Consider the following 17,389-nt stretch of genomic DNA (forward strand, 5'->3'; position numbering starts at 1 on the left):
GTCACTTGTAAGGAACATTTTCATTATACTAGTATGGGGCCTGTGAAGTGACACAGGGCTGTTATCCAGCCACCTCCCTTCTCCCTCACAGAAATTGTATCCCGGGAACTCCCAGAGACAGCAGACTCAGATTACAATGCATCAGGCTATTGTATGAAGGATCAGCTCAGGAAGTATGTTAACACTGTTTTAGCAGCATACATAGATATGTACATTTTTATGCATTAAAGGAGGGGGGCAGGATAGGTCCCTGATGTCTAATGATAAGTGTTAACATACAAAATGCTATACTGGATGAGACCAATGGTCCATCTAGCCCAGTTTCCTGTCTTCTGTCAGTGGCCAATGCCAGCTGCTTCAAAGGGAATGAACAGAAAAGGGCAACTCAGTGGAACATTTTTTACAGTGTGGTTGCTGAAAGCCAGTGGTCCCCACCCCAAACTTTTTACCTCACCACCCCCTTTCTGCTGTCCGTTCCGCGCAAACCCCAGAGCCAGGGCCAGGAGTGGGACCCTGGCTCTGGGTGGGTCTGAAGCAGACAGGGGTAAGGAGACCAAGGCTGGGACCCCACGTGTGGGGCCAGGAGCAGAGCCCCTGGTGCGGGGCCGGCGGCAGCCGGGACCCCCATATGCGGACTCCAGGTGCGGGGCCATGAACAGAGCCCTCGGTGTGGGGCTGGCGGCAGCCAGGAGCTAAGCCCCTGGGCGCAAGGCCAGTGGCAGCTGGGGCCCCACATGTGAGGCTGAGAACAGAGCCCCGGGCATGGGTTCTGCACCCAGGAGTTAGGACCCCAGGTGCGGGGCCAGGAGCAGATCCCTGGACACCAGGCTGGCAGGGCCGGGACCCTGGGCACAGGGTGGCTAGTGGGACCCTGCACAAAACCTCGGGGTGCTGCAGCACCCCTGAACCCTTAGTTCCCACATCCTATAGGGCAATTCTCAGATGATCCATCACCCTGTTGTCCACTTCCAGCATCCGGTTGTCAAAAGATTAGGGATACCTACAGCATGGTGTTGCATCCCTGACTATCTTGACAAATAGCCATTGATGGATCTATTTTCTATTAACTTATTTATATTTTTGAGCTTCACAACATCCCAGCAATGAGTACCACAGGTTGACTGTTCATTGTGTGAAGAAATACTTCGTTTTGTTTGTTTTAAACCTACTATTAATTTCATTGGGTGACCCCTGGTTTTGTATTGTGATGTAGTAAATAACACTTCCTTATTCACTTTCTCCACATCGGTCATGATTTTATAGACCTCTATCACATCCCTCCCTTAGCTGTATTTTTTCCAACCTGGACAGTCCATTCTTCCTAATCTCGCCTCACATGGAAGCTATTCTGTACCTTTAATCTTTTTTTGTTGCTTTTCTTTTCCAGTTCTAATATACCTTTTTGATATGGGGTGACTAGAACTGTACACAGTATTCAAGATGTGGGTTTACAATGGCTGTATATAGTGGCATTATCTACCCTTTTCCTAATGTTTCCTACCATTGATAGCTTTTTTTTTTATTGCTGCTGCACATTGAGGTGGATAGTCCTCTGAAAACATCCAAAGGACACCAAGATCTCTTTTTTGAGTGATAACAGCTAAAATTAGACCTCCATCATTTTCTGTCAGGTTTCAGAGTAACAGCCGTGTTAGTCTGTATTCGCAAAAAGAAAAGGAGTACTTGTGGCACCTTAGAGACTAACCAATTTATTTGAGCATGAGCTTTCGTGAGCTACAGCTCACTTCATCAGATGCATACCGTGGAAACTGCAGCAGACTTTATATATACACAGAGAATATGAAACAATACCTCCTCCCACCCCACTGTCCTGCTGGTAATAGCTTATCTAAAGTAATCATCAGGTTAGGCCATTTCCAGCACAAATCCAGGTTTTCTCACCCTCCACCCCCCCACACAAATTCACTCTCCTGCTGGTGATAGCCCATCCAAAGTGACAACTCTTTACACAATGTGCATGATAATCAAGTTAGGCCATTTCCTGCACAAATCCAGGTTCTCTCACTCCCTCACCCCCCTCCAAAAACCCACCCCCATACACACACAAACTCACTCTCCTGCTGGTAATAGCTCGTCCAAACTGACCACTCTCCAAGTTTAAATCCAAGTTAAACCAGAACATCGGGGGGGGGGGTTAGGAAAAAACAAGAGGAAATAGGCTACCTTGCATATGGCTAAGTCATTATGCAAGGTAGCCTATTTCCTCTTGTTTTTTCCTAACCCCCCCCCCCCAGATGTTCTGGTTTAACTTGGATTTAAACTTGGAGAGTGGTCAGTTTGGACGAGCTATTACCAGCAGGAGAGTGAGTTTGTGTGTGTATGGGGGTGGGTTTTTGGAGGGGGGTGAGGGAGTGAGAGAACCTGGATTTGTGCAGGAAATGGCCTAACTTGATTATCATGCACATTGTGTAAAGAGTTGTCACTTTGGATGGGCTATCACCAGCAGGAGAGTGAATTTGTGTGGGGGGGTGGAGGGTGAGAAAACCTGGATTTGTGCTGGAAATGGCCTAACCTGATGATTACTTTAGATAAGCTATTACCAGCAGGACAGTGGGGTGGGAGGAGGTATTGTTTCATATTCTCTGTGTATATATAAAGTCTGCTGCAGTTTCCACGGTATGCATCTGATGAAGTGAGCTGTAGCTCACGAAAGCTCATGCTCAAATAAATTGGTTAGTCTCTAAGGTGCCACAAGTACTCCTTATCATTTTCTGTGTTTTGCTGGGATTATGTTTTCTAGTGTAAATTACTTTGCATTTATCAACAGTGAATTTCATCTGCCATTTTGTTGCCCAGTCACCCATTTTTGTGAAATGCTTTTGTAACTCTTCACAATCTGCTTTGTACTGAACTATCTTGAGTAATTTTAAGCATCTTCAAAACTTTGCCACCTCATTGTTTACCCCTTTTTCCAGATCATTTATTAATATGTTGAACAGCACTGGTCCCAGGATAGATCTCTGCGGGACCTCGCTGTTTATCCTTCTCCACTGCAAAAACTGACCATTTATCCCTACCCTGTGTTTCCTATCTTTTAACCAGTTACTGATACATGAGAGAACCTACCGTTTTATCCCATGAGGGCTTACTTTCCTTAAGAGCTGTTGGTGGGGGACCTTGTCAAAGGCTTTCTGAACGTCCAAGTACACTACATCCACCGGATCACCCTTGGCTACGTTTGTTGACTCCCTCAAATAATTCTAATAGATTGGTGAGGCATGATTGCCCTTTACAAAAGCCACATTGACTCTTACCCAAGAAATTATATTAATCTATGTGTGTCCAATAATGCTGTTCTTTACTATCATTTCAGTCAATTTGCCTGGTTACTGAAGTTAGGCTTACTGGCCTGTAATTGCCAGAATTGCCTTTGGAACCTTTTTAAAAAATTGGTGTCACATTAGTGATCCACCAGTCATCTGGTACAGCGGCTAATTTAAGTGAAAGGTTGCATACCATAGTTAGTAGTTCTGCCATTTCATATTTGAATTCCTTCAGAACTTTTGGGTGAATACCATCTGGTTCCAGTGACTTATTACTGGCACCTTAGAGACTAACAAATTTATTTGAGCATAAGCTTTCGTGAGCTACAGCTCACTTCGTCAGATGAGGTGACGATGCCACAAGTCCTCCTTTTCTTTTTGCAGATACAGACTAACACGGCTGCTACTCTGAAACCTGACTTATTACTGTTTAGCTTATCAATTTGTTCCAAAACCTTCTCAGTCGACATCTCAATCCAGGACACTTCCTTGGATTCAGACACTTCCTCACCTAAAAATAAAATTGCTCAGGAATAGGAATCTCTCTCAGATCCTCTGCAGTGAACACTGATGCAAAGAATTCATTTAAGCTTTCGACAATAGTCTTGACTATCTTGAGAGCTCCTTTAGAACATTAAATCATCCAGTGGTCTCACAAATTGATTGGCTGGCTTCCTGCTTCTGATGTACTTTAACATTTTGTTGCTGTTGGTTTGTGTCTTTTGGTAGTTGCTACTTAAATTCTCTTTTGGCCTGACTAATTGTATTTTTCCATTTCACTATGCTCCTTTCTATTTTCCTCAGTAGATTGTATCTTCCAATTGTTAAAGAATACCTGTTTGTCTCTAACTGCCTTCTTTACTCTGTTGCTTAGCCATGGTGGCATTTTTTGGTCTACTCTTTTATTTGGGATATATGTTTAAATTTGAGCCTCTATTATAGTGTTTTTGAAAACTTTTTATGCAGTTCGCAGGCATTTCACTCACGACTGTTCCTTTTAATTTCCATTTAACTAGCTTCCTCATTTTTGAAGTTAAATGCTACTGTGATTAGCTTCTTTAGTATTCCTTCCCTCTCCACCACATTCACCACTTCTATCATATCCTGTGTGCCACTTGTGGGTTCGAGGACTAGCTGCTCCAAGAAGCATTTATTTATGTGGTTTAGAACTTTTATCTCTTCATCACATCCTAAGGTGACATATACCCAGTCAATATGGAGATAGAAAACTCAATAATGATGGATTTCAACTATTTTTATAGCCTCTCTAGTTTCCCTCAGCATTTTATAATCACCATCCTGGTCAGGCGGTTGGTAGTATATTCCTACTGCTATACTCTTATTATTCAAGCATGGAATTTCTATCCATAGAATCTCTATGGTATAGTTTGAGTCATTTAAGATTTTTACTATATTCAACATAATGCTTTCATATATAATGCCACTCCACCACCAGCATGAACTACTCTATTATATTTTGTACCCTAGTATTACCATGTCCCATTGATCATCATCATGCCTATTAGATCAATATCCTCATTTAATATCAGTTACTCAAGTTCACCCATCTTACTGTTTAGACTTCTTGCATTTGTCTACAAGCACTTATCAAATTTGTCAGTATTTACTGGTCTGCCTTCATGTGATGTAATTGACTGGGACTCTTCATTTGACCGTTTCTCTTCAGCCCCTACCTGTACTTTATAAACTTCTATCCTCTGCTCGTTATTAGGATATAAAGAATCCCCATTTATAGGTCCTCCCCTAAGGGATGTCTCTATCCAAACTACATGCTCCTCAGCACCTGTCAGCTTTCCCCCAGCCCTTAGTTTACAAACTCCTCTCCAACCTTTTTAACCTTTTTAACCTCCGACCTTTTTACATGCCGTCAATCTGCTTCCATTTTGGTTTAAGTGGAGCCCATCCTTCCTGTATAGGCTCCTCCTTTCTCAAAAGGTTCCTCAGTTCCTAATAAACCTAGATCCCTCCTCCAAACACCATCATCTCATCCACACATTGAGACTCTGTGGCTCTGCCTGTCTACCTAGCCTTGAATGCCGAACTGGAAGCGTTTCAGAGAATGTATGATGGGAATCCTGGACTTTAATCTCTTACCTAGCTGCCTAAATTTGACCTCTAGGACCTCTCTCCCACCTTTCCCTATTTCACTAGTACCTTCATGTACCACGGCCACCGGCTTCTCCCCAGCTACGTTCCTTCTAAGGTTCACGCCTGAGTGGCCGCACAAAAGAGAATGTAGGGCCATGCACCAAATTAGAGGAGCCACGCAGGTATGGCTCCACTAATTAGGTGTCTCATAGACCCTGGAGAGGATGTGGAAGGTGAAGTAGTGGAAGAAATAAGGGGTGGGTGGGGGTCAGTGGGGTCAGGTGGGGCTGTGACTAAGTTTGGGGCGTCCCTCCCAGCCCCAGCTGTGCTGCGTGCAGCAGCCAGGGAGAGACACGACTCTCTCCCAGCCCCAGTAGCCACCTCTCTGCAGCCCCAGCTGGGCTGTGGAGACTGGGAAGAGATGAGAGTCCCAGGGTGCTGCTGCAGGGAGAGAGAGCTGGGGGAGTCCTCTCTCCACGTCGTAGCCCTGGGGCAGCCTGTACCCCAAACCCCTCATCCCTGGCCCTATCCCAGAGCCCACACCCCAGCTGGAGCCCTCACCCCCGCCCCCCCGCACTCCCAACCCTCTGCCCCAGCCTTGAGCCCTCTCTCGCACCCCAAACCCTCATCCCCAGCTCCATCCCAGACCCTGCACCCCCAGCCAGAGCCCTCACTCCCCTGTACCCCAAGCCCAATCCTCTTCTCTAGTCCTGAGCCCCCTCCCATGCTCCAAACCCCTCCCTCCCCCCCACCACATGAATTTTGTTGTGCACACCAATATGGAGGTCACACACCACTTCTATATTGGTGCACATAACAAAATTCATTCCGCACATGGGTGGGAAAAATTAGATCTGCAACCTTCACACCAGGCAGGCAATTTACTCTGTGGTTCTCTTGGTTATCACAAACCCAATTTCTAAATAATCAAATCCCCCATTACTATTACCTGTCTCTTCCAGGGTTCCCTCTCCAGGAGGGTATCCTCCATAGGAGAGGATACCATGACGTCATCTGAAAGGAGGATCCCAACTATGAGATAGTTTCCCTCTGTTCCAGTCTGATGTTCTTCTTCCCCAAGACTTTTGTCCTCCTCAACAGCACAGAGGCTGTCAGACGTGGGTGGATCACGGTACTGCATCTTGGAAAGTCTCCTCTATATACCTCTCAGTTTCCCTTAGTGCCTCCAGTTCACCCACTCTGGCCTCAGGAGCTCGTACTTGGTTTCTGAGGACCATGAGCTGCTTGCACCAAATGCACACGTTACCTGCCCACAAGGCAGGTAATCATGCATTCTGCATTCAGTGCAATAAACTGGATTGCCTCCACTCTGCTGCTGGACTTCTACCTGTATTATTTTTACTCTTGTAGCTTTTCTTTTGTTTGTTTTGGTGAGGAGCGTTTGTTGGTGTAAGTTTAGAGAATGTTAGGTGTATCTGGCTCTCTTGCGCTCTCACTCAACTCCCTCGCAATACTCCCATTGCTGCTCCTGGTCACTAGCTCCTCTAGCCACTTAAGAGATGGCTTTTGAAATCCCTGTTCTCCCTGACTAACCCCTCTTTCCCAGTTAAGGGATCCTGAAGGGATTAGGGACCAAAGCCTCGTTAAGAAGGTGTCAGCCTTGCCTAGCAGGCCAATAGGCTTGGTAAATGCCCTGCCCCGAACAGGCCACACTATCAACTAGTATTTTTATTACGTTTCTTTCCATACACATTGGTTTAGCAATTTGTAATGTTTTTCATAATTTGGGATGGGTGGGAGGGTATGGGGGAAACTGACAGCCTAAAAAAAAAAAAGCATACTAGGGCCAATTCCTTACTGGTCTACAGCTCCTTGTGCCAAAAAAGGGAAAGCAAAAGGAACTCTATTTGCTTTTTCAATACGGAATGGATGCATTTTCTGAGATGTGCCAAGGAAGGATATGGAATTGGTGGGTTTTGGTCAGGTAGAAAACATTTTATCCAGGGAATGTCATACATATTCACTAACTAATGCAGAACATTTGAAAGATGCCCTAGTGGAATTTTGGCAGCACATCAGCTGATTATTGGCTATCTCTGCAAATTGAGTTCAGCTGGCATTTATGAAACTTTCCACTCCCAATTGCTCTTAATTGACGTTAAGTGTGGGCCTCAACCTGTTTCCTAACAAACTGATCTCATTCCTAATGCATTTCCTTGCTTTATGCAGGATTTCTATGTCAAAATCCACAAATATTGTCCTGAGTAAATAAAAGTTATAGCCAAAGTAATGCATTCACATACTTAATCCAATACCACAGATTGTCTGGGAAACTTCCCCCCACCCTTTTTCCTGGAACTGAATTTACTTTAAAAGATGCATCTAGCAAAGGAATATACTTCAAATAGAATAGCATAAAACAATTAGCAGTTTAACTATTTTTGAATACTCTGATTTTAAAAAATTGTCAGTCTGAAGAAGTTCCATCTTAAAACAAGATTGCTTAAAGTTTAATAAATTGCCCCTACATCACTCATACATATTAAAACATATAAATCTCTTCTGAGCCATGTCTTGACTTGGGAAACAGGATTAATGAGTCTTTTTGACATTAGGGTCTCTGCCATACAACCATGAAAAGTACAGCAAAAAAATCAAATCATATCTTTATTTAGCAATACAAAATGGAGTGTTGAGAATCCTGTGGGCAAGCTGTATATTCTGCCACCTACAATGTAGTCTGTCCAATCACAATGTGAATGGCTGTTAGCTGTGCTTTATGTCATGTCAACCCTAAGGCTGGTCAAAAATTATCCATCAAAACTAGTTTTTCCAAATGAAAATTGGGTTTTCCATTCAACACATTTTTGCTGAAAGCATCTGCTCGCCCAGGAAAATTTCATCTTTTCAACAAAAAATGAAAACTCAAGAATTGGAAAGTTTTTGGTTTATGGCTAAAAATCTAAATGGCTTGGGTTTGGCCAAAAGCCAAAATGTTTCCACTCAGAAATGCCACCACAGTGCCTCCTGAGAGGAGTAGGTCAAGTGCCTCATGCATTCATTCTCCTCTACTGCTCAGGCTCCCTGATTGGACTACATCTCCCATGAAGAAACATGGTCTCACCTTTTGCTAGCTCACTACAGTGCTTCATGGGAGTCTCCATGGCTGTGGTGCATCACGGGAGATGAAGTCCAGCTGGGGAGCCTGACCCAGAGAAGAGAATGGGAGCTTGAGGCACCCAAACTACACCTCCCATGTGACACCACGGCACCATTTCCCAATCCAAATCTTTGGGGATTTGATTTCATTCAAAAGTTGCAATTTTCCATGGAAAAATATCAACAAAAAATATTTTTGAAGTGTTCCCACTTGGGGGGGATGTGGGGAGGAGGAACCACTCTGACCAGCTCTAATCAGCATTCGTAAAGGAAACATCTCCTAAAATGGATGGCATTGCAAATGTCCCCAGAAATATCACCTAAAGCTATAACCAGAGAGCCTTTAGCATATCAAACATTTATACATTAAACACTCTAATCAAGACATGTTTGAACTAGAAAATGCTAAACAACAGGCACCAAAAGGGTAGAGATGCAGTGGTGCTAGCAAAAATTTACATACGCATTATCTACCATGTCAAGAAAACATGCCGTCAGGCTATTTCTCTGAAAGGCTGAAACACATTCTCAGAGCAATGTGAGCTGCCTCTGCTATGCTTGCACTGTTGATGTCAGCCTTTTCTGTAGATACACTGAGAAATTGTTTCCTCTCAGAGTTGTCAATCCAGCACTTTTCACTAACACTAAATTCAACTTAAAAATTTTACACACACACACACGCGCACACACACACACACACACACACCCTGCTTCCTGGGGAGATTTTTCATAACACTCACTACTGCTAGTCTGCAAGCAGTCCCTCAAGTCCAGTTTCAATGCTTTTTCCTTCCAAAAGTCCATCTGAAAGTTGCTCTTGTGAATTTTTTGATCTATTCAGAATTACCAGGAAAAAAAAGACACCACGCACATCCCACCTGTATGAAAAATCTTTGTGATATTAACAGATGTGCTGCCACTTTTTTATGTATAAGTAGTTAAAGTTTCATTAAGGCAAAATTAGAATGCTACTAGAAATAAAACCATTTTAAGTATCTAGCAGTCTTTTTGAAAGGGTCCTATAAATCCTTATATTCTTAATCTAATTGTTTTTTTATTTGTCTCATGTTTATACTGATAATATGGTTCAATATGATAATAGGTTATCATAGTAGAAGCAAAAATTTCTAAGCACCTTAATATCTGTGAATATGACACTCATCTGTCAACTTTGGATTCAGTGGTGCTTTAAGATTTATTAAAAACAAATGGTAGAGTTTTCTAATTTTTATTTTAAAGGTCTTTTTGCTTTATTAAACATTGTAGAACAATCTGTCCTATGGATATAATTAACTGGATGAAAATAATTTAGCCCCACTTTCATTAGTATCCTGCTACAGTGTTGTTTTTAAATAAATAAAAGATTCTTAGAGAGTCTCTCCACTTTGCTCCTACTAATACTAGAAACATTGAAAATTAGAGGTTTTACTGGAGGTACTTTACAACCACCACAGTATGGGATAACTCCTGTTGATATAACATCTGGTGATACTAAGGTCCTGGCTCAGGAAAGCACTTAAGCACGTGTTTAAGTTCAGTGACTTCAATGGGACTTAAGCATCTGCTTAAGTGCTTTCCTGAACCTAATATTAATAGCAAAGTGGAGATGCATTCCACAAATCTTGTTTTTAAATAACATCTGTAGCAGGATACTTAGGAAACATTTTACTTCATACAATCATTCAGGCTTAAATCCAAGGCCCAATGAGGCCAACAGGAGGCCTTCTATTGACTGCAACGGGCACTGGGTCAGGCAATGAGGACTGGTCAACATGCAAATTTGCACCAAAACTTAACCAGTTGTAATTTGCACCATTTGTTATTTCAGCACACATCTGGGTGTGGACATTTATTTCACAGTCAAAGTACAGGGAGTCCTCGGACTTACAAAACAATTCGTTCCTCAGAATTGCGTTGTAAGTCGAAATGTTGCAAGTCAAAACCGCTTTTCCCATAGGAATCAATGGGATGAAGGGGGGATTGGTTCCTGAACCAAGGCTTGATACACTATTTTCACCACAATAACCCAGATTTTTGTCCTAAATGAATTAGAGATGACTAATGTTAATATATTTACTGTACACTGTATTTTGTAAACAGCATTCAAACAAACCTATAAACTCACATATGCTGCTCAGAATGCCAGTAACACAGGCTCAGAAAGCCAGGGAGAACAGCACGCATGCTGAGCCTCAGCCAATCACTGTTCAAGCTTTCTGATTGGCTGAGCCTAGGGCTGGGAGCCAATCAAAAACAAGTAGCAACGCTACCTGGTAACAAGCTACCCTACTGCCTCAAAGCCAATCAGAAGCAATCCCTTCCAGCTCCAAAACAGTATAAACACAACCAGGAAGTGATTTCAAGCAAACTTTTTGCAAATTGAGCATCCTAAGGGCGAAACAGGCAGTTAATTGAAAAGCGTTGTCGGTGGCATCCGACATAAGCTGGGCATCGTAAGTCCGAGGACTCCCTGTAAAAGTAAAAGATTGACTTACTAACTTAAGCAACAATGAAATAGGACACTTGGATTTTGAAATAAGTGTCCACACCCAGACTTGTGCTGAAAGAAATAGTGTGAATTACAACCGGTGTAGTTATTTCAGCACAACTGTGTGTGTAGATGCAGCCTTAGATATATTCTTGTTGTGTCATTTGCCATTCCTTTTATCATGTCCGTGCCAAAGATTTTAAGACACTGTTTCCTCATGTTTATTAACAGATAGGAATATGAAGATCACAAGCCACATTTAATTCCCATCAAACACCTGTCAGCCAAAGTCTTTTCAAAGGAAAATGACTAGCATGAAAAGAAAATGATATAAACAGCACATACAAATCACCCACAAAAACTCAATCATCAATGAAAGACTTTGCGTTCTAGTCTTGTGCTTGCAGAGCGACAGGTAGCTTGTTTGCACTAAAGCATTCAGGCCCTGATATAGTGGAGAGATGCAGCCACAGAAAGCCAAATACAGCTTCCAGATTCAGGGTCACCCAGCCCACGCTTAAGTTAGAGCTGGAGCGCCAGTGGAGAAATAGGCATAGAGGAGCAAAGGTCCACCCCACCCCTAACACACTATTTCCCCTTATGCTAGGGGTTTGCGGGTGGCTAGTGTAAGAGGTAACTATGCAACCTCTACCAGTTCTATGGCAGCAGAGATTTCCCCTACACAATGGAAATTCTCTGTTAAGAATATCTGGCCATTTAGCACTGTGTAGCATCTTACCCAGCACCACGTGGCTTTAGCAGACCAGAGATGTCAGCACTCTGTCTCTGACACTACAGGTAGAGCAAAAACATGACAGGAAAATTATTTTCACTCAATAACTTGCAGCACATCACAACTCCCAGTATAAGTTCTCTCCCCATCATGCAATATTTATGCCAAGGTTAGAACTAGAATTTTGCAAATGTGAATATCCCAACATAAGCTAATGTTGATAAATATAGTACATTAAGTTGATTACCATGAGATTAATCTTGTTCTAAAATAGCTGATAAGCTAGAACTAGGAATCATGGCTTTTTTGTAGTTGATTGAATTACTGTTTTGGTCCTTCAGAAGATAGATGCCAATAACTTCACCATTAACATTAGCTGATAAACAGCGGTATCCAAGAGAGAACATGGAAAAGTAAAGGCTTTCAGTATGGCAGTCTCCCAACTTGAAACACTAAGAGGTCAACTAGAAACTTAAAAAGAATCTAATAGTTTAGATTCCATTTTAGAAAAAAAGACTATAGAAATGTAATCAGGTCCTGATTTTGCCAGAAGATGGGAAATGCGCTACAGGAGATGGATCACTTGATGATTACCTGTTCTGTTCATTCCCTCTGGGGCACTTGGCATTGGTCATTGTCGGAAGACAGGATTCTGGGCTAGAGGGATCTTTGGTCTAACTCAATATGGCTATTCTTATGTCACAGTTATGGCAGAGAGTTCCTCAAACTGAAACAGTTGTGACTCATTTAGTCCTATTAATGCTGGCCTTAAGGAAGTTCTCCCCTCTCAAAAGGATGTGCTGGATAGTGGCGGTACTGAAATTGATACAATTAAGTGCACATTTCTGAAATCACAATGCCAGGACATCCGCCCTTCTGAAGACCTAAATCAGAAGGCAAGTCCATGAACTCCAGTGTCACCTGTAACCTCAACACCGTAACTTCAACATTAAAAAGAGTACTTTAAAATACAGAGCATCATTCTTTATTTTCAGAGAGAACAATTTCTTCACCCTCAGTTATTAATATCCCTGGATTTGTAGGAACTAATCTCATAAATAGCCTGACCAACCTGGGGATAACAAGCCTTCATCCACAGCTGAAAGTCATTGTAGACCAGACATCATCTGATTAATCAGAATGGTTGTTCCATCATAATAAAGGAAAAATCCCAAAGCTGCCAAAGAGAGTGTCTGTCTTCCTGTTATACTGCTGAATCTTGGAATCATTAGTCACTATTCTCCTGATACACAGAAGATCTGCTAATAGAATGCCACAAAGCAAATTAAGGGCAGTATTGTGAAAGTACTTATGTACTGTTAGTTTGCGTAAGTTAGTCAGAAAGGTGGAGAAAATAGTGTCCATTCTGCCTCTATAACAATAGGTAAGATTCATCATTAGTTTTTTCTAATGTCCATTTCAAGACTCAGAGTGCTAACACTGGCTAATACTGTTCATACCAGTTTTATACTGGTGTGAATCCATTTACTTCAATGGAGTTATTCCTCATTTACACCAGTGAAAGCAAAAAACAGAATAAGTCCATTTGTGAGCCCACAAAATATGAGGAGGAATAAAGGGGGGTGGGGGAGAACAGAGTCAGGTTTACTTCGATCTTTAGCAGTATGAATTACTTTCAGAACCAATAACCAAGCTTGCACGGGCCTTGGCAACATTACAAGTCAATCTCTGCATAAAGATGAACTATTCCTGTACAATGGCAGTGTACCTTTTGGGGGCACAACACATTTCTCCCCCATCCTTTCTGCACCATGCATATTTCTTCTGGACCGCCTCTATTTCTTTCATCACATGCCTCTTGAATATCAGATCTTATACCAAACGTGTAGCAAGCATTTTTGGACTCTTCATTGATTGACACACCACTGTTCCAGTGTCAAACGGAGAAACCAACACTATTTGATGATGTTCTACACAGTTAGTTCTGTGTTTGGGGTTCTGAATTAGATATTTTCCTCTGAGCCTTGTTATGTGCAGTGGCACATCAAGGACTCAATGAAAGAAGAGAGGCAGAGAAAATCCAGCGCAACAGAAACCGCTCATCCTGCTAATTACACACAGGAAACAAATACCTCCAGATCCTGTACTCGGTTGAGAAGTGCGGTATCAACAAACCCAAGCATTATAAAAATAGCAGTGAGTCAGATCCCAAAAAAGTAATAATATTGGCCTAAAAGTAATGAGGTTTTAAATAATAAGCTTGGATTATTTATATTTGCCCTCTGGTTTTTGAGCCTTTACAGGGCTCTCGCTTCACATTTTCTAGTTTTTCTACTGCAGCTAGAAGGTTTATCTTTTTTTAAAAAAAGGGAAAGTTGAGAGGCTCATGCTGCCTCTTGATTCCAGCGACTGGGACATTAAGAAAAGCAGTAAATATAATGAAACTCTCTATAAAATTGAGATAGTTGGCAACATTGGTAAGTGAGAGTGAAGGCCCAGATTGCCTGACCCAACATAATAAACTAAGCCTATGTCTATAGATATTGCAGATGGAAAAAAGGCCTGCCATCTCATCTAGTCAGTTCCTTTGCCAGCACACAATTTTTTCCTTCCATATAGCTTCTACTAATTCACTAAGTTTAGGTTTAAATGTCTCTATAATGGGCTTTCCAGATATTAAATATATTTTAATACAGTAAAACAGGGAAGGGTGTGATTTCTTTCATACTGCATCTTTTTGTCCAAGCAAAAAATGTTGAGACAAAGAGCCAGAGCCCGAACCTCAGATACATACCCACACTTCAAAATTTCCAGTAAATTCAGCTTCTTCCCTCAACATCTTCATTTTTAGCTCATTACTCAGAGAAATCTCATCTACTGGGAGGGGTACACACATTTATAAAATATACAGCAGTGTGTGTGGGGAGGGAGAAATGATTAGCAGCCATATCATTAACATTTTTCAGTGACAAATAATTTACTTTTGAGGTTCAGTATCAGATAAGAAATAGATTGCCACTTGCTTCTGCATTTTTTTTAGTGCTGAATAATCACTGCATTAAAGTGTTTATTAGTTTTCATACCTATACTAATATAGGTTGTTCTCAGAAAGTGCTGAGATGTGCACCTTTTTCTAGCAACACACTGTCTTTTTGATTGATTGACTGTATAATGCTTTCCTCTTTCTATCTTAATGGAAGAATGGAAGTATGTTCATTTGACATCACCTCTTTCAATAATGATTCCCAACACTAAAGCTCAAAATGAGGGCAACCCTACTCTAGATAATGGCTTCTTACTTTGAAAGAGGTTCATGCTAAGCACCAGGTATGTGCACGCCTTTCTCTCAGGTGAAGTTTGCAAGCTGTCCATCTTCTGACTTGGGTTATGTTTTCTGTCATAAAAATTTCCAGAGATATGGCTGGATAGCAGAATGTAGGTCTCTGAATATTGAGTGCTGTCTACCCTCAACTGACATGGAAATCCAAAGGAGCTGAGGATAAAGAGTACCTCATAGGAAACACTGAGCTGACAAGTTCAGATCCCTCACTTGTACTGGAATAATTTATGCAGAATGATTTATAGTGAGAAATAGGATCAGAAACATGGTCACTTAAGGTTAAATAGAATATTTAGCCAGAGCTCTAAGTAGGAACCCCAAACACGTGCAGCTTGTCCCCTCAGCACACGCACTCTGCCTGGATAGAGGAGGGACCACGCTCCACTTGGAAACACTCTTCGGGACAATGTGCAATATCTGAAGTTCAGGGACTGCAACTCTCCCGGGTCATTGTGTAGGGTGCACAATAAAGGAAAGGGGAAGATGGATCCTTGCACCCTTCATGACACATATCAGTGAAAAGGCAGGGACAACCACTCAGGAGAAGCCAAGGTCTGGCACTGGAGTACGAGCCTACAGGCCTGGGTTCTATTTCCACCTCTGTCACTGAGTGACTGCACACAAGTCTGTTCACCCCTTCTCTGTTTAGGCTGTAAACCCTTTAGGTCAGGGATGGTCTCTTACATATATATGTACGGCACCTAGCCTAGTGTAGCCCGATTTCATTGAAGACCTCGAGGCGCTATTATAATATTAATAAAAATGAACAAAAACACATTAGAGGTATAAAATGTGAACAGATTTTCTTCTAGGAACCAACAGAATATTGTCCTTATAATTAAACTGATGTTACCTGTTGCTGATATGAGATTCCTAAACTGAATTATCTAAATAGCTCAATGAGTATTTGTAATATGGCTTTCTTGATGTTGTGGTAAAGTCACTTAAGCTCCCACAACTTTTTATGCAATAACAAACTTAAGAGAAACTGAGATAGAGAAATTAAATGACTTCCCCCGAAATTACACAAGAAGCTCGTGAAAGTCAGGAACTGAAACCAAATTCTCCTGAATCTCAGTCTTCTACACCTTAGCCACAAGACTAGCCTCTTTCTCAGCATAAATATGGATGGCAAAATCAGGCCCTATGTGAACTGCTCGCTACCTGCAAAGCAAAGAGGATAGGAATGCCCCTGCATCTCTCTACAGAAAGGGGATCATCCATAATTAGAAGATTTCAGCTCACTTAATACCAGCTGCTGTTCTTCACCTATGCTGTCTGAAAGACATCCTTGCTGATTACATTCAGATTCCTCTAAACACACTGAAAATGATCTGACATTTAAGATAGATTTTTAAGAGATGAAAAAATAATACTATATTAATTCAGCTCACAGTCCCCCTCCAACCCCCATGCATCACCACCACAGTCCTTATTGGAAGTATTACACCGTATTGCATGGTAAATAGTGGTGGCATTTAAAAAATATTTGCAAGCTATCATGAATATTTTCATTTTGCAGAATTAATATCCAATTGCTCCTTTTTGACATTAGCTTGAAAACTCTTGAAATTAGTCTCAGACCAAATACTGACACATCCACCTAAAACTTAATGCGGTAAGGAAGACCAGCTGGAGCATTAAAAGCAGTTTCCTGTATCAACAGAACAGATTCCAAGTATCAGAGGGGTAGCCCTGTTAGTCTGGATCTGTAAAAGCGGCAAAGAGTCCTGTGGCACCTTATAGACTAACGGACATATTGGAGCATAAGCTTTCATGGGTGAATACCCACTTCTTCAGATGCATGTTTGAATAGAGCAGGTTGTTTGCATCCAGCAATAAACTCCACAGTGCCTTAGTTGTTGGTTTTATGTATTCTTCTTTTCAGTGTGGAAAAGGGAGGAAAATAAGAAAAAAAAAACTGGGACTTTTTTCATAAGTTAATAAGGAAGAAAATATACAATCAGTGTCAAAAGTTACCTTCTGCTAATAAGACATTTCAGCTGAATACGGAGGAATCAGATTTAATGACAAGAGGAAACCAGTTCAATCAAGACACTGAAGTTACATGTATCGAGAGCCTCCAAAGCTCAAAAGCTTAGTTCATGGCCTAGGAAATGAATATGATAGCTGCCTTCAATCCGGACATGATGCTTTTTTTAGTTGTAAGAGGCCATCACCTGCAGTACTTCTTAGCACAAAAGATACTAGATATAGTTGAACCAAAGAATGGCAGGTTCATATGAATAAACTAGCTAGCCATTTTTTAAACCAAACACAGCTGTATTCTCGAGTGTAGGCCTCGACATATGAGAATGCAAAAATCATGAGTCGCTCTCCTCCCCCTGCAAAAA

This window comes from Eretmochelys imbricata, chromosome 6 (assembly GCF_965152235.1).
Source record: "Eretmochelys imbricata isolate rEreImb1 chromosome 6, rEreImb1.hap1, whole genome shotgun sequence".
NCBI lineage: Eukaryota > Metazoa > Chordata > Testudines > Cheloniidae > Eretmochelys > Eretmochelys imbricata.